At 46.8% G+C, this 15179-nt stretch overlaps 1 protein-coding gene and 1 long non-coding RNA gene across 4 annotated transcripts in view; one reads left to right on the forward strand and one right to left on the reverse strand.

The window, feature by feature from the left end:
- Positions 1-6659: 6659 nt before the first annotated feature.
- On the reverse strand, positions 6660-11003 carry LOC118153576 (uncharacterized). 2 transcript variants are annotated; one of them, XR_004742816.2, is made up of 3 exons: positions 10196-11003; positions 8962-9089; positions 6660-8311 (listed from the first exon to the last, which is right to left on the reverse strand). It is a non-coding gene; the product is annotated as an uncharacterized LOC118153576 (long non-coding RNA). The 2 variants fall into 2 exon arrangements; XR_004742815.3 differs by having other exon boundaries at positions 6663-8311; positions 10818-11003.
- A 79-nt stretch (positions 11004-11082) lies between these two features.
- Positions 11083-15179, forward strand: part of BANF2 (BANF family member 2) — a 32633-nt gene continuing 28536 nt past the window's right edge. For both annotated transcript variants that reach the window (XM_054255238.2, XM_008995798.5), the window contains exon 1: positions 11083-11190. The gene's annotated coding sequence lies outside the window, so the exon portion shown is untranslated. The remainder of the gene's footprint in view (positions 11191-15179) is intronic.

Consider the following 15179-nt stretch of genomic DNA (forward strand, 5'->3'; position numbering starts at 1 on the left):
TGTAGGGCCTTTTGAGCTTCTTTAAACACAGACTTAGGGTTTAAAAGTTTTAAAACAGGCCGGGCGCGGTGGCTCTCATCTGTAATCCCAGCACTTTGGGAGGCCGAGGCGGGTGGATCACAAGGTCAAGAGATCAAGACCATCCTGGTCAATACGGTGAAACCCCATCTCTACTAAAAATACAAAAAATTAGCTGGGCATGGTGGCGCATGCCTGTAATCTCAGCTACTCAGGAGGCTGAGGCAGGAGAATTGCCTGAACCCCGGAGGCGGAGGTTGTGGTGAGCCACGATCGCGCCATTGCACTCCAGCCTGGGTAACAAGAGCAAAACTCCATCTCAAAAAAAAATTTTTTTTTCACAGAATGGAGCTCGGGCATGGTGGCTCACACCTGCAATCCCAGCACTTTGGAAGACTGAGGTGGATAGATCACCTGAAGTTAGGAGTTCAAGACAAGCCTGGCCAACATAGTAAAACCCCATCTCTACTAAAGATATGAAAAGTTAGCTGGCTTGGTGGTAGGCACCTGTAATCCTAGCTACTCAGGAGGCTGAGGCAGGAGAATTGCTTGAACCTGGGAGGCAGAGGTTGCAGTGATCTGAGCTCACACCATTGCACTCCAGCCTGGGTGACACAGTGAGACTCCATCTCAAAAAAAAAAAAGAGAAAGAAAAAATAGAATGGAGAGCCTTCCATTCCATAATCAGCACATGTATCATGCACTTTTGCAAAATTTAGATCAGAGGATTTATGTTATATCCTGGACAATTTAAATTCTGCAATAGTTTTACTCAAAGCCAGATCAATGCTGTTAGACAAGAAACATCTCTAGAGACTGTAGTAATTATCAAACTCAAATAAAATATACACAAAGGAAATAGATGTAAGTGTGAACCCAAGTTGCCAATTATTGTGGCTGCAAGTGCTAGTAAAAAAGAACTTGGGAAAATAATATTTAATTTGTTCTTTGGGTGATGTTAGCTTTGGGCTCAGAGATAGGAGTTTTTGCAAAAATGACAATGATTGACTTAGTGGGTCGTGGTGAGTCCCCAAAGAAAATAAGAAAAACCAAAATAATAGATAAGTGATATTTATCTGACACTTTTCTCTTTGTAAAGTGCTTTGTAATAATTCTTACTGTAACCATTATTATTATTATTCTCAGTTCGCAGGTGAGGAGCTGAGGTTTAGAGAAGTCCAGTTGCTTGCTGAAGCCTTCACATTTATAGATAACAAAGTTAAATAAGCCTGGAAGACTCCAGAAATGGCATCTTTCTAGGATACATCTCTTTGCCTCTCCCACAGAAATGCCAATGGAGAAATGAGCAGGTATAACAGACCCTACATGAGTTAATGAAATGCTTCTCTTTTCTGTCGTCCTTCTAGGATGCCATGCATCTTTCCTTTTGTGAACTCATTAGACAGTAGCAAGCACTTGGTAAGCTGTCAAAAATGTTTTAATTGAACCAAAGACACCGTCTAGCTGTGCTGTCCAGCTCTGGTGTCCTAAGAATTTTGGAATCACAACTCCCTATCTCAGATGGGAAGTACCAGTCGGAGGAAACATTTTATGGCCCTGAGGTGTGCCTGGCGTGACTAGGTGCCTCACATTGGACATCTTGGAACAAAATCCAAGGTTCACTGGGTTGGAAGGCACAACTGGGCTTCATCTTTCCATCCCTGAGCAGAAGGCATTCTTAACTAGTCCAGCTAGTTAGACAACTTGGCTCCTCACTAAGAGTACCAGCGATGAAGAGCTCAGGACTTTGACCTGGAGTCTAGAACTTCATCTCCCATTCCTCGTTTAGTATACTCATTCATTCAATAAATATTTATAGAGCACTACAGCACACTGTAGTCTATACTAGTTGCTAAGAATTCAGCAGAGAACAAGACAAATAGGATCCCTGCCCTCAGGGAGTTGATAGTCTGATGGTAATAGGAGATGGGGAAGGCAATCGGTAATTTACTAGACAGACACTTAATTTGTAGTCAGTGCTCCAAAGTAAATTCACAGAGTGAAGTGGTATACAGAAACTGTGAAGGATCAAGCTGTCTTTTTTCTCCCCTGCCTTCTCTTTCCAAGCCATCCTGCTCACATTTAGCAAACTTAACATCCCAAAACCACTACTTCTATCTTTTCTCGTCTCCCCTTCAGGAGCCTAAAATGGTACCCGCCATGTCAAGTCTCTTTCTCTGCCTGACTTCTGTGGGCCTCCAGATACCAGCGCCCCCCACATTCACCAAGCTCCTCCTCTTCCCGTTCGTACCCTATGTGCCTCAGCCCAAAGCACACTCCCCACAGCCTTCTGTGCCATTCTTGCCCTTGCATTTTTCAAGAGCTGTCATTGGTCATTCATCCTGTCGTTGGTGCTAAGTTTGCCAGACACCCTCTTGTTGATAGGGGTGCAAAGTTGGATTGGACTTGGTTACTCTCTGCCCTTGAAGAGCCAATGGAGCTGATTCTTCCACAGAACCCCTGAATACATAGCTACGACCCTTTTCCTCTGCCCCACCAACTCCCTTTGGAGACCACGACAACACACCTGGGCACCTGAGTTCACTGCTGGATTCTGTACCTACCAATCCTGACTCTTCAACAAAAAAAGCTTATAAAAGGCCTGAGTCATCCTGTGCTTTTCCTTCTGAACTCCCTGTGACTTCAGTTCTGCAATTAGTTGCTTTTAGCTTCAGGAAGTCCTTTCTTATGTCTCTCTTAAATCACGTCTACATCACTGTGCACTTATTTATTAGAATCTTATTCTTCATGGCTTTAGGGCAGAGCTTCAGCACCCTGCTCAACGCTGGGTCTCTGCTAAGTGTTCACGAAGTGCCTGTCACTTGATTAGTAAGTGCCTGGTACTTAAAAATCATTATTTGATTCCCTCCTCCAGGTTCTTCCCTCCAGACTTAAAACTGCGGCTCCTTAAACCTTTCTTCTCCAGCCACTTAATCATCATGTGACACTTCTCAAATTCTGGTAATCAGCTTTTTTTTTTTCTTTATTTTTAAATGATTGGTGAGAGTTTTAAAGAAGGCCCTTAAACCAGAAGCAAAAAAAGAAAATAGAAAATTCAGAAAGGTTGTGCCAGGGCGATTGAGTTCAGCTTCCTGTCTTTGGTCCGGCAGGCCCTTCTGCCAGCTAATAAATCAGCCCAGCTGCCCCAGCTCGGCACAGTCGTCCTATCCTCTGATCTGAATGCGCACTGCAGAAAAACTAGATTTGGAGGGATAAGCGCATAGCCTGCGGCCCCGTCAGTACCCTTCTCCAAAATGCTGCTAGTCACTGTGGTCAGAAAACTCCAGACCAGCGCAAAATTTGGTTGGGTGGCTGAATTTAGGCAACTTTTCATTCTTCCTTCCAGTGCCATTTCCTAGTGAGTCTGCAGATTTTCAGGAAATTTTAGGTGCCGTGTGAGCGTGTGTGTGTGTGTGGGGGTGTGTGTGTGTGTGTGAAAGAGAAAGAGAGAGAGATGACCTCAGATACACTAATTTGCACTAAAGTGTTACTGACTTACCATGCAATGCCTTTCAAGCACTTTTGCCACATACCTCTAATGTCATACAAGAGAGAAGGTGGACACCAAGGAGGGGTGTGGCCTTTAAGCCATCTGTCCAAGAAGACATTGAAGTTATCATTAAACACTCAGATGATTTCTTTCTTTCTTTTTTTGAGACACAGTTTCACTGTTGCCCAGGCTGGAATGTGGTGGTGCGATCTCAGCTCACTGTAACCTCTGCTTCCTGGGTTCAAGCAATTCTTGTGCCTCAGCCTCCTGAGCAGCTGGGATTATAGGCATGCGCCACTATGCCCAGCTAATTTTTGTATCATTAGTATAGGCAGTGTTTCACCATGTTAACCAGGCCGGTCTCAAACTCCCAACCTCAAGCGATCTGCCTGCCTCAGCCTCCCAAAGTGCTGTGATTACAGGTGTGACACCACACCCGGCCCCATGTGCTTTTTATTCTTCTCCAAGCTATTTCTACATAAGCTGATTTTCTAAAAATGGAAAAATATCATTGTTATGACAATAGTAATACATTTGAATGCATAATACAGATAATGCAGGACAAGATATCAAGAATAATGTAAAAACTACCAGAAATCCCAACCCCTGATGTGATATTTTAAATGTTTTCCCCTTCTACACTATTTTCTAAGACATATTCCTTGTTTTAATGTAACAAAAACAAGTTTGAAATTACTTACCACTGCATAAAAAGATTCTGGCTTATTTTTGTGGTAGCATCAGGTCCAGGCCCTGGGGAATTGGCCCAGCCTGATTTCCACTTTGAAAAGCTGGCATTCAGGTGTAACCTCTCCAGGAACCATGGCCATTTCAGAAGAGGAGGGAAGAGACAGGGCAGAAGAACTTTCTGGAAATGTACTGCATGGGCACTTTAGGGAGGAGTGGGGTGCTTTCCTGCCTTTGCTCAAGTCACCCACAGGCAGCAGGCAGCCATCAGCGTGGATGATGTCTTTTGCAGTGTGCTGGTGTTTCCCTGAATGACCTACCTACAAACCTAGATTCATCTTCCTTGCCGGGAAGTTTCACCCTCCTTCAGCAAAGCGCTAAACACGCCAATTTCCAAAGAAGTGTTTTCTTTCTTTCAGGCACGAAAATTAATGAGCTCCATCTTTGGCATGGCTTAGAAAATTCCACTGTGGCATTGGCAGGGTTTATGCAGCATCAGAACTTTAAAGGAACCCCGCCCGCGCTGAACGCTGCGTGGAACAAAGGTAAGGCAGATTTGTCTGATTTCCTCGCCCACAGTGGGGAAGAGACGGGGGAAAGGAGGCAAGAACAAATCACCTGGCTAGGAGAGGTGTGTCCAGTCGGAGGAGGTGCTTTCCTGACTTCTTTTCAGAACGTGTCTCCACAGGCAGCACAATGCCCTCCTTATTCCCCCATCCTCACACCACGGTGGCCGACTTGGAGCCTGACGGGCAGTGGCAAGCTTTCAGATCTGTGGCCGACGGGCACATCTTGGACGGATTCCTTCAGCCACTGGGGTGGGAACAAGCGGCACTCGCCTTACAATCTCTCCTTGTTGTGATGAACTGGCAGATTGAACTAAATACATACAACGTGTGGCCTGATTGTCAATAAGTGCTTGTTCATTCATTCAGTTAATGATTTTTGAGCACCTACTGTGCTCCAGGGTCTGGGCATACAGCAGTGAACAAAACAGACACAAAGCCTCTCCACAAGAAGGTGTGGGCTGGGGTGGACAGTCAGCACAAAATCAAGACCATTTCGAGTACTCATAAAACAGGGTGATAGGACTGAGTGGGAGGAGGCTATTTTGGGATGCTTAGGAAAAGCTCCAAGAGACAGGGGAGCTGAAATCTGAGTCACCGAGGGAACCAGCTGTGAGAAGATGCAGGAGCAGAGGTCTTCTAGGCGCAGGGATCGGCACGTGCAAAGGCCCTGAGGCAGGAATGGATTTGACAATCTTAGGAACTGAGTGCAAGCTAGTGAGGAAGTAGTGCTCATGAGCAAGGGGTTAAGAGGTCAGAAGCAAAGGCAAGGGCTGGATTTATAATTTATTATGTGAAGCATTACAGCTAACATTGTAGTGTTTTATAGTTTGCAGAGGGCTTTTTTCTTTTCTTTTTTTTTTTTTTTTTGAGACCGGGTCCTGCTCTGTTGCCCAGGCTGGAGTACAGGGGTGCCATCACATCTCACTGCAGCCTCTACCTCCCAGGCTCAAGTGATTCTCCTCCCTTAGCCTCCCAAGTATCTAGAAATAGAGGTTCATGCCACCATGTCCGAATAATTTTTAAAAATTTTTTCTGTAGAGACAGGATCTCACTCTGTAGTTAGGCTGGTATTGAACTCCTGGAATCAAGCAATCTTCCTGCCTCAGCCTCCCAAAGTGTCGTGCTTATAGGTGTGAGCCACCGCAACCTACCTGCAGAGGGCTTTGAACATACACTATCCTAATTCACTCATCCCAGCAAACTGATTATATAGATAAGGAAACTGAGGCTCAGGAAATAACTTATTTTAGGTCACAAAAGGAGGAAGTAGTGGGACAGGGACTTTGACCAAGGACTCCGTTTGCACAGCTCCAGAGTTGCTGTAGACCACCATAAGCACTTGCCTTTAGCAGCTCATAATAAAAAAAAAAAAGAACATTTTTCATTCTATCATTTAAAAAGTAAGTCTGGATGTGGTGTTGTAATCCCAGCACTTTGGGAGGCTGAGACTGGATGATTACTTGAGCCCAGGAGTTTGAGACCAGTCTGGTCAACATAGGGAAGGCCCCGTCTCTACAAACAATAATAAAAAAAAATTAGCTGGGCATGGTGGTGCACGCCTACAGTGACTCAGGAGGTTGAAGCCGGAGGATTGCTTGAGCCTGGGAGGTCAAGGCTGTAGGGAGCCATGTTCGCAACCCTGCACTCCAGCCTGGGCTACAGAGTGAAACCCTGTCTCAAAAAAAAAAAAAGTAGAATCACATAGGTAAAATTTTGATGAATTTAAGAAGAGAAAAAAAATATCTATAATCTCATCTGCAAAACACAACCACTTGCACATTTTAGTGCATTCTTTCTAGTTTTTTTCCCCTAGAAAAACCTAGGGTGTGTGTGTGTGTGTGTGTGTGTGTGTGTGTGTATTACACATTACACATATACACATCACATATCCATATATGTGTATGTAATCAACTTTATTGAGATGTAATTTACATGCTTTAAAATTCACACATTAAGTGTACAAGTCAATGAATTTTGACAAATGTATGCACCTCAGTAATCATCACCATGATGGAGATCTAGAATATTCCCTTCGTCCCACAGAGTCACCTGTGCTGTTTAGCCTGTTCTCTGATCCCCGACTCCAGGCAGTCATTGCCCTTATTTCTGTAGCCTCAGATCGGTTTTGCCTATTCCGGGACTTCATGTAAATGGAACCATGTGTTTGCTCTGTTATGTCTGGCCTCTGTTGCTCAGCATAATGTTTTTGAAGTTTATCATGTTATTATATATGCATCAATAGTTTGTTCCTTTTGTTGCTGATTAATATTTCATTATAAGAATGTACATTCGCCTGTTAATGGATGTTTGGGTGTTTTTGGCTTGGGGCTATAACAAATAAAGTTGTTATGACCATTCCTGCACAAATCTTTTTTTGGACATGTTTTCTTTTTTCTTATTTATTTATTGTAGAGATTGGGTCTTGCTATATTGCCCAGGCTGGTCTTGAGCTCCTGGCCTCAAGTGATCCTTTTGCCTCCCAAAGTACTGAGATTACAGTCATTAGCCCCCACCCCCAGCCTGTAGACATGTTTTCATTTGTCTTGGGTAACTACCCAGGAGTAGAAAGCTGGGTCATAGGGTAGGTCTTTATGTTTAGTTTTACAGGAAACTACTAGACAATTTTTCAAAGTGGTTATATTATGTTACATTATGTGAGCATTCCAGTTACCCTGCACCTTTTTCAACACTTAGTGTTGTTGCTCTTTTTAATATTAGCCATTCTGGTGAGCATGCAGAGGTTTTAATTTGCATTTCCCTTATCACTAATGATGTCAAACATTTTTTTCACAGGTAAGTGTTTTTTTTGGTTTGCTGGTTTGTTTTGTTTGAGATGGAGTCTTGCTCTGTCACCCAGGCTGGGGTACAGTGGCATGATCTCAGCTCACTGCAAGCTCTGCCTCCCAGGTTCAAGCTATTCTCCCACCTCAGTCTTCCAAGTAGCTGGGATTACAGTCATGCGACACCACATGACTAATTTTCAATATTTTTAGTAGAGATGGGGTTTTGCCATGTTGGCCAGGCTGGTTTTGAACTCCTGACCTCATGTGATCCACCTGCCTCAGCCTCCCAAAGTGCTAGGATTACAGGTGTGAGCCACCACACCTGGCCAGGTAAGTGTTTTTATAGTTGTAATTCTTTTTCTAGAGGCAGAACTAAAGGCTGTTTGAGGCCAATTTTTGAGTCCTGGGTAATGCTGCAAATGTTGATACTGTTGTTGATGCAATGCTCTGGTACAGTAGACTTCATTCTTCCTCTAACCAAGTTGAACAGTGGAGGGAAACAACTCTGGGTGCCATACTGCCCAAGAGTGATTTGTGTGAATGACCAGCCAAGCAGAGAGTGGATCTTTTCGGTGGCAACAGCAGAATTTCAGTACATGCTGTGTCTGACTGGAAGGCTGGAACTGGACTTGAAGAGGACTTTCTCACCATAGGGTGTTTTCATTTGGATCTCTCCAGGAGGTCTGATGGTGATGATGATGATGATGATGATGATGATGATAAGGTGGAGATCGTGGAAGGGGTTAGGGTAGAAATTAAGGCCACTGCAAAGGCAACAGCAGAGTTGGATTAATCCTACTGTAGTGCAGATGTGAGGCTGGGCATAGCACAGAACTGAGCAGAGCACCTAGGACAGCATCTTAATCCTACCATAGTGCAGGGGTGAGGCTGGGCATAGCACAGCACCGAGCAGAGCACCTAGGACAGCATCTTAATCCTACCATAGTGCAGGGGTGAGGCTGGGCATAGCACAGTACTGAGCAGAGCACCTAGGATAGCATATTAATCCTACCATAGTGCAGGGGTGAGGTTGGGCATAGCACAGTACTGAGCAGAGCACCTAGGATAGCATATTAATCCTAAGAGGCCAACAGATATCCCTAGCGAGCCTTCATGCATCCAAAACTCCCCCAAGAGCAGGAACAAGAGCCATATTTTATGTGGTGCTAGCTCCACCTCCACATGCTTATTCCAGGAGGAACTGTCCAGGGAGATGGAAAGAATCTGTGTAACAAATCAGTCCCCTGGGGGTAGCACATTCAGGCTTCCCTGTGCAGAAGAAAAGGCCTTTGGGCCAGGTTGCCAGGCCTCCCCCTGAGCCTATCAGCTCATGTGCTTCCTCAAGAGATTCTTGATGATACTCCAAAGGCCAACCAGCAGAACACCTCCATCTGCCCTGAGACCTGACACTCACCAGTTCCCAGATGTTCTGAATTGTACCAAGCCAGTTTACATACTTTCTCCGTCTGAATGCGAACTTATAAAGAACAGTCGCCATTTCTTATTTATAGAGTCTTAGTTTGGGTTCCCGCTGAAGCAAACCTGAAACAAGGATTTGAGTGGAAGTAGTTTATTTGCAAGTTGATCCCAGGAAACATAGGTAGTGGAGTGGGGAGGTGAGGCAGGGGATGGGGGCAGCAATATGAGGTGTATTAGCAAGCCAGTTGCCACTATGGACACTGATATGGTTTGAATATTTGTCCCCTCCAAATCTCATGTTGAAAAGTGATTGCAATTTTGGAGGTGGGGCCTGGTGGGCGGTGTTTGGGTCCTGGGAGCAGATCTCTTGTGACTGTCTTGGTGCTGTCTTCATGATAGTGAGTTATTGTGAAATCTGGTTGTTTAAAAGTGTATGGTACCTCCTCCACCTCATTCCCACTCTTGCCATGTGATGCACTGGCTCCCTGTTTGCCTTCTGCTGTAACTGTCAGCTCCTTGAGGCCTCACTGGAAGCGGAGCAGATGCTGGCATGATGCTTCCTGAACAGCCTGCAGAACTGTGAGCCAATTAAACCTCTTTTCTTTGGAAATTACCAAGCCTTGGGTATTTATTTATAGCAACAGAAGAATGGCCTAGCCTAGGCATGTAAGGCTCGGTCCTGTGGGTCCTCTGGGACACAGTGCAGAACATGCCTCCAAGTTATTCCACCTGAGCAGGGAGGGAGCTGGGGTATTTATCCACCAACTGCTAATAGTCACTGAATGAGGACATTCCTGGGAGGTTTTAATTTCTGGAACTTGCAGCTGCCCTTCTTGTAGGCAGGGTGGACTCCAGCAGCTGGAGAAAGCCCCCAAGCAAAGATATGCAGGTGCTGACAGCTGGGAGTCAGGCTACCTTTGTACAATGAAGTTGCAAGGCTAAGAGGGTATGGGCAGGGTGCTGACAATGTCAGCTGTGCTTCCCCAGTGAACAGATCCTCAGTAAAGCATGCCACTGAACCCCGAGAGCTCAGCCAGCTTTGGCCCCGAAGCTACAGCTCCTGTTTATTCTCCAGCAACCCCTGAATACTGCTGTCAGCTGGCAATATTATTGCAGGGTCGAACCTAAGTGACCAGCACCCTTACATGTTCTTAAAGTGTATAGTCCCAGAGCAAGCAGCCTCAATGTCACCTGGGAACTTGTAAGAAATGTGAATTATTGGGTCCTACCTGAGACCTACTGAATCAGAAACTCTGGCAGTGGGGCCCAGGAATCTGTATTTTAACAAGTCTTCCAGGTCATTCTAATGCAACCTGAAGTTTAAGAGCCACTGTTTTGGGCTCTAAAACTTAGGGCAACCCAGCAGTTTCCAAAGTGAAGCCATTTGCTGTCGGTTAGAACTCCTCCACCCACAATCCCAAGCACCAACGGCAAAAGTGGATGGGGCCTCCAGAAACATGTAATACTTTGCCCCCTTTTTTGAGTTTCTCTTTTCTTTTTAGGCTTAGTAAATATACATTGTACCAAGTTATCAATTACCAATAATGGAAAGTAGCCCAGGCATATATACTATAGAAGATAACCCAAAAGACACCTGTGTTGAATTTAACTTGAAGGTGGGAGGATTTATATTTCTGCTTGTTTTCCTAAGCTAATATTTAAGTTAATTCTCTTGGCTTGAGTCCCTACCAGATGGGCAGTAGGGGGGAAGTCACGGGTGTATCAGTAGAAGAAAAACCTGCCCTGGGATTTTAAGTCTATCACAGAAGATGTACAGGGAGCTGGGGGTACCCGCGGAAGTCACTGTGTGTGGGAAACTATGAAGGATGTGCTTGGTTTAACTGAACTGACCCAGGCCCGGGGAGAATAGGAACCGCAGCAGCAGATGAATCCAGCAGTCTTCCAGACTGATGCGTTCCTACAGCAGACACCCCTCACTCCTTCCAGCAACCCCAGCTGAGAACAGCACCTAGACAGGCCCATTTCTTCTGGAGAGGCTCTTCTCGCTCCTGCTCTGCCCTGTGCCCTGATGCCAGCAGCCACAGCAGCCCTTCTTGTTCCCACCCCCAACGTGTGCTGTGACATCACAATGTAGTCCATTCAGGATCTCCAGACTGATTTGCCCTGTGGGCCTAGGACCTAAGCTCAACCTCTTGCCTGCAGTTCCAGTTCCAAGGTGACCAGGACAAACTGCCAGCCGCCACTGGCTTATCAGGAGTACCTGGTGAGTATTCGGAACTTCCCCAAGCAGGTGGAAGGAGATACAGCCAGTAGCTGGCTGGCTTAGCACTTTGGGATCTCATTCTCACACAGGTTTAGATGGGCCAAACTGGTGGCCAGGGGTTTGCCAGGACAAACCCCAGACTCTTTCTAGGAAAGCTGACTCACTGGATGGACACACCCCTCCCGAGACTCCTGCTGGGTCACCATCTGCGGGAGACGGTGCTCTAGTCTTCCCTAGACTCAGCTTACCACCTGTGCCAGCTCCCTGGGCAAGGGTCACCTGTGTTCTTAATAGACAGGGCAGAGAGGCCAGGCTCTCAGATAGCAATTTCACTGGAGCACCACTTCTAGCCCTAACTGGGGTCAGGGACAGCCACTGGCCAAATGACACACCACATAGTAGCAAGACCAGAGGTCGCTGGCGCAGCTACTGGCGCAGCCACCTCCCGTCCAAAATGTGTACGACGGTCCTTGCTTTCTGTAAAAGGCCTTCCTGCTTTGGGTGTTTTTAAATCTACCTCCTGATGACCCTCTGGTATATATATGATTGGTTCCTTTCCTCTGGGACAGTAAGAGAGCTTTGGGATGGTGACAGGAAATGAGTAGATGGATTAGGACACCAGGAAAGTGGGCAAAATCTAAGATGGAGGGGCCTGGGACAGGGGCTACAGCCATCTCTCAAAGAGGATGCTGGCTCTTCCCAGCTGGGCCACCCGCACTCAGTTGAGGGTGCTTTGAGGCCCAAGGCCTTCTACATCAAATAGTGGGGACCCACTCTGGGCCCCAGGAGGCACAGCCACCTCTCCACCTGTTCCTGTTCCCTGTGGTCTGTCCCTGGTCCATTCACCATCTGTGAGTGCCAACACGTCCACACAGTGCAGCAACGTCCCTTCTCTCACACAGGAGTGGCTTCTGTAGGGACCCTTTGATTTTGAGAAGGCTCCTGGCTCACCCTGACTGTAAGGTAGAAAGAGAGGCGGGGGTGGGTGATAAGAGAAATCTCTTACCCTTAGGCTTTGCCAACCCTCCTTAGTCTTAAATATGATGGGCTGAAGCTAACCTCTGCTTCACACACAAGTCCAAGACACCAGTGGTTTATCAAGCATGGTAAGAACATTTTAGCCCATCTTAGGCATCACTGGAAAAGGAAAAAAAAAAAACAGTAGAGGGGAAGTGTGAGAGCAACCTGTGGTCTCCGACCTGCAGCAGGTTCAATTTGGAGAGGAGAAAGAGAGCAAATGCTGCACTTCCTGGGCCAGACCCGCCACCTGCGTGATTGCTGGTTTTTATTTTTATTTATTTATTTATTTTGAGACAGAGTCTCACTCTGTTGCCAGGCTGGAGTGCAGTGGTATGATCTAGGCTCACTGCAACCTCCACCTCCGGGGTTCAAGCGATTCTCCTGCTTTAGCCTCCTGAGTAGGTGGAACTACAGGTGTGTGCCACCACACCCTGCTAATTTTTGTATTTTTAGTAGTGACGGGGTTTCACCATGTCGGCCAGGATGGTCTCGATCTCTTAACCTCATGATCCTACCGCCTCAGCTTCCCAAAGTGCTGGGATTACAGGCGTGAGCCACTGCACCTGGCCATTATTGCTCTTAATTCTGACCTCTGTGAAGTAGGTGTTCTCAGATTCATTCTACAGACATGGAAACTGAAGACTGTTCTGTGCTGGGCTCCACATTAAAGAGGGACATTAACCTGGAACATACATTCGCTCTCTATTGACGGTCTCCAAAATTAGAGCTCTCTGAAAAGAGAATGGGCTGCTTTGCAAGGCAGCGAGAGTATGCAGGCCAGGGCTCTTCCGTCAGCATAGAAAGGAACAGGATTCTTGTGATCAGCTTGGGAGCTGGACCAAAAGATCTTTAAAGGCTGTTTCCAAATCCATGATTGTAGGATTCTGGGTATTAATAGTTTGCCCGCCATCTGCAATTGAACCCAGATGGTCACGCCTTTAAGGGGGCTGCAAACTTTCTATTAGGCAGGGAGAGTTAGAAGGAACCATAGAGATCGGCTATGGGCCCGGGGTGGGAAAGACGGACCCAGGCTGGTCGAGGGATTTTTCCGAGTCTGCAGAGCCAATTTGCAGAGTCCACCTGTGTTGACTGAACAAATGGAGGAGCCAGGCCTGAGTGCTGATCAAACGTCCCTGTGCCCATCTCTCTTGTTCACCTGGCTCTCTCCTATCAAGATTATGATTCAGCCACCATTTATGGAGCTCCTACTGCACGCCGAGTGTGTTTCTAGAGATGATTTCACTTACTCCTCCCCAACTCCACCAGGTGGGTGCCCTCTGCCATGTTTCTCAGATGAGCATGGTTAGGTAACCGCCCCAGAGGTTCAGGTACTTGTGGAGATGTCACAAATACTAAATGACAAAGCAGGTCTTGCTAATCCCAAGGAAAACTTATGTCTCCATCTGCCACCTCCCAGCTTGCGTGAGGAGTCACTTTCCTTTCTTATCTTCTCCCTAAGACAAACTGCCATCAACATGCCAAGCTCCATGGTGGCTGTTTCCAGCCCCTCCTGGACACTGCCCTGACAGATGCTGAACTCCCTGTGGGCCCGCTTGGTTTGCTGGCCTGGCCCCTCGCTCTGACGGGACGAGATGGAGCGATGTCTATACACAGACAGATGTTATGCACCGAGGAAGAAAATCTGCTAATCGAAAGCAGCTTCAGCTAATTGTGGCATCCTCCCTTCCGCGTGGTGCCCTGAAATAGTAGCCACGCTCTGTTCCTTTTTCACAACAGGGAGCCCCAATTGGCAATTTAAATGATGTTGCAAAGAAGTCAGTTACACAGACCTCTGCTGCCAGTTTCCATGGGTGAGGCCTTGCTGATGCTCCTTGGATAAGACCTGTATGCAACTGTCTGTGGACTTGGCTTCTTGCTGTGGATAATTTGGACTCGCTGTTGGGCTGGAAGAGCCTCAGTTAACCCTGGGGAGAACTGGAGGCTTCAGAAATTTAATGGAGTACTAAGCCCAAGAGCACATGATCTGACCTTGAACTCTGGTTCTGACCTGCTTCTGATTTATTCTATAGCCATCTCAGCCAACAGAAGTTTCTTCTGTCAGGGGAATATTCTATCTCTGTGTTGTACAATATGATACCACGAGCCACACAAGGCCACTGGGCACTTGGAATATGGCCAGTGGGACTGAGGAGCTGCCCTTGTTGTTTCAATAGCAGCTTAGATTACACAGCCGTGGGTGGCCGGTGGCTGGTGTGCTGGACGCTGCCGCTCTGGCCCCTGCTGACTTTTGTGACTTCATCTCTGATCTCATTCCCCTCCCCTGGCTTTCTCCTTCCCTCTGCCTTCACTCCCAGACCTCCTGCATGTCTCGATTTTTGCATTTGCTGTTCCCTCTGCTGGCATCACTTTTTCCTCTGATCATTTTATGGTTTGCCCTTGTTCAGCAGGAGGGCCTTGGATCAAGTGCATATCTTTAGAAAGACCGTCCCTATTTTATCGAATAGCGCCCCCAGCCCCACTCCAATTGCTCCTTATGTCTCTGAAGTTATCATGTTTGTGGCTTTTCTTGTCTACTGCCCTCTCCCTGGGTAAGGATACCAGTTTCACCAGAGCAGGGATGCGATCTGTCCTCTCCCATTCCAGCTCTGTGTCTGGAACAGCGCCTGACAGGCAGGAAATGCTCAGCACGGTGCGCAGGGCATGTGAACACCCTGCAGGACAGCCCCCACTTCAGTGAGGAGGAAAGGCAGTCGCAGCCCCAGTACTTTCTGCTGTTTGACAAAATAATGTGAGCACAGCGGCCTAGAACAGCAAAGATTTGTGCTTTCTCCCAATTCTCTGGGTCTGAAATGTGAGCAGAACTCAGTTCCACATTGTGTCAGTGAGGGTTACTCGGCTGAGGGCTGGGCTGGATGGGATGTGTTTTCCTTTCTCCCATATATCCCTGGATAAGGGTTTGTGGTCCTCTGCAGCACTACTCCTGTGAGGGCCCATGGGCACCTAGAGTG

This window comes from Callithrix jacchus, chromosome 5 (assembly GCF_049354715.1).
Source record: "Callithrix jacchus isolate 240 chromosome 5, calJac240_pri, whole genome shotgun sequence".
NCBI lineage: Eukaryota > Metazoa > Chordata > Mammalia > Primates > Cebidae > Callithrix > Callithrix jacchus.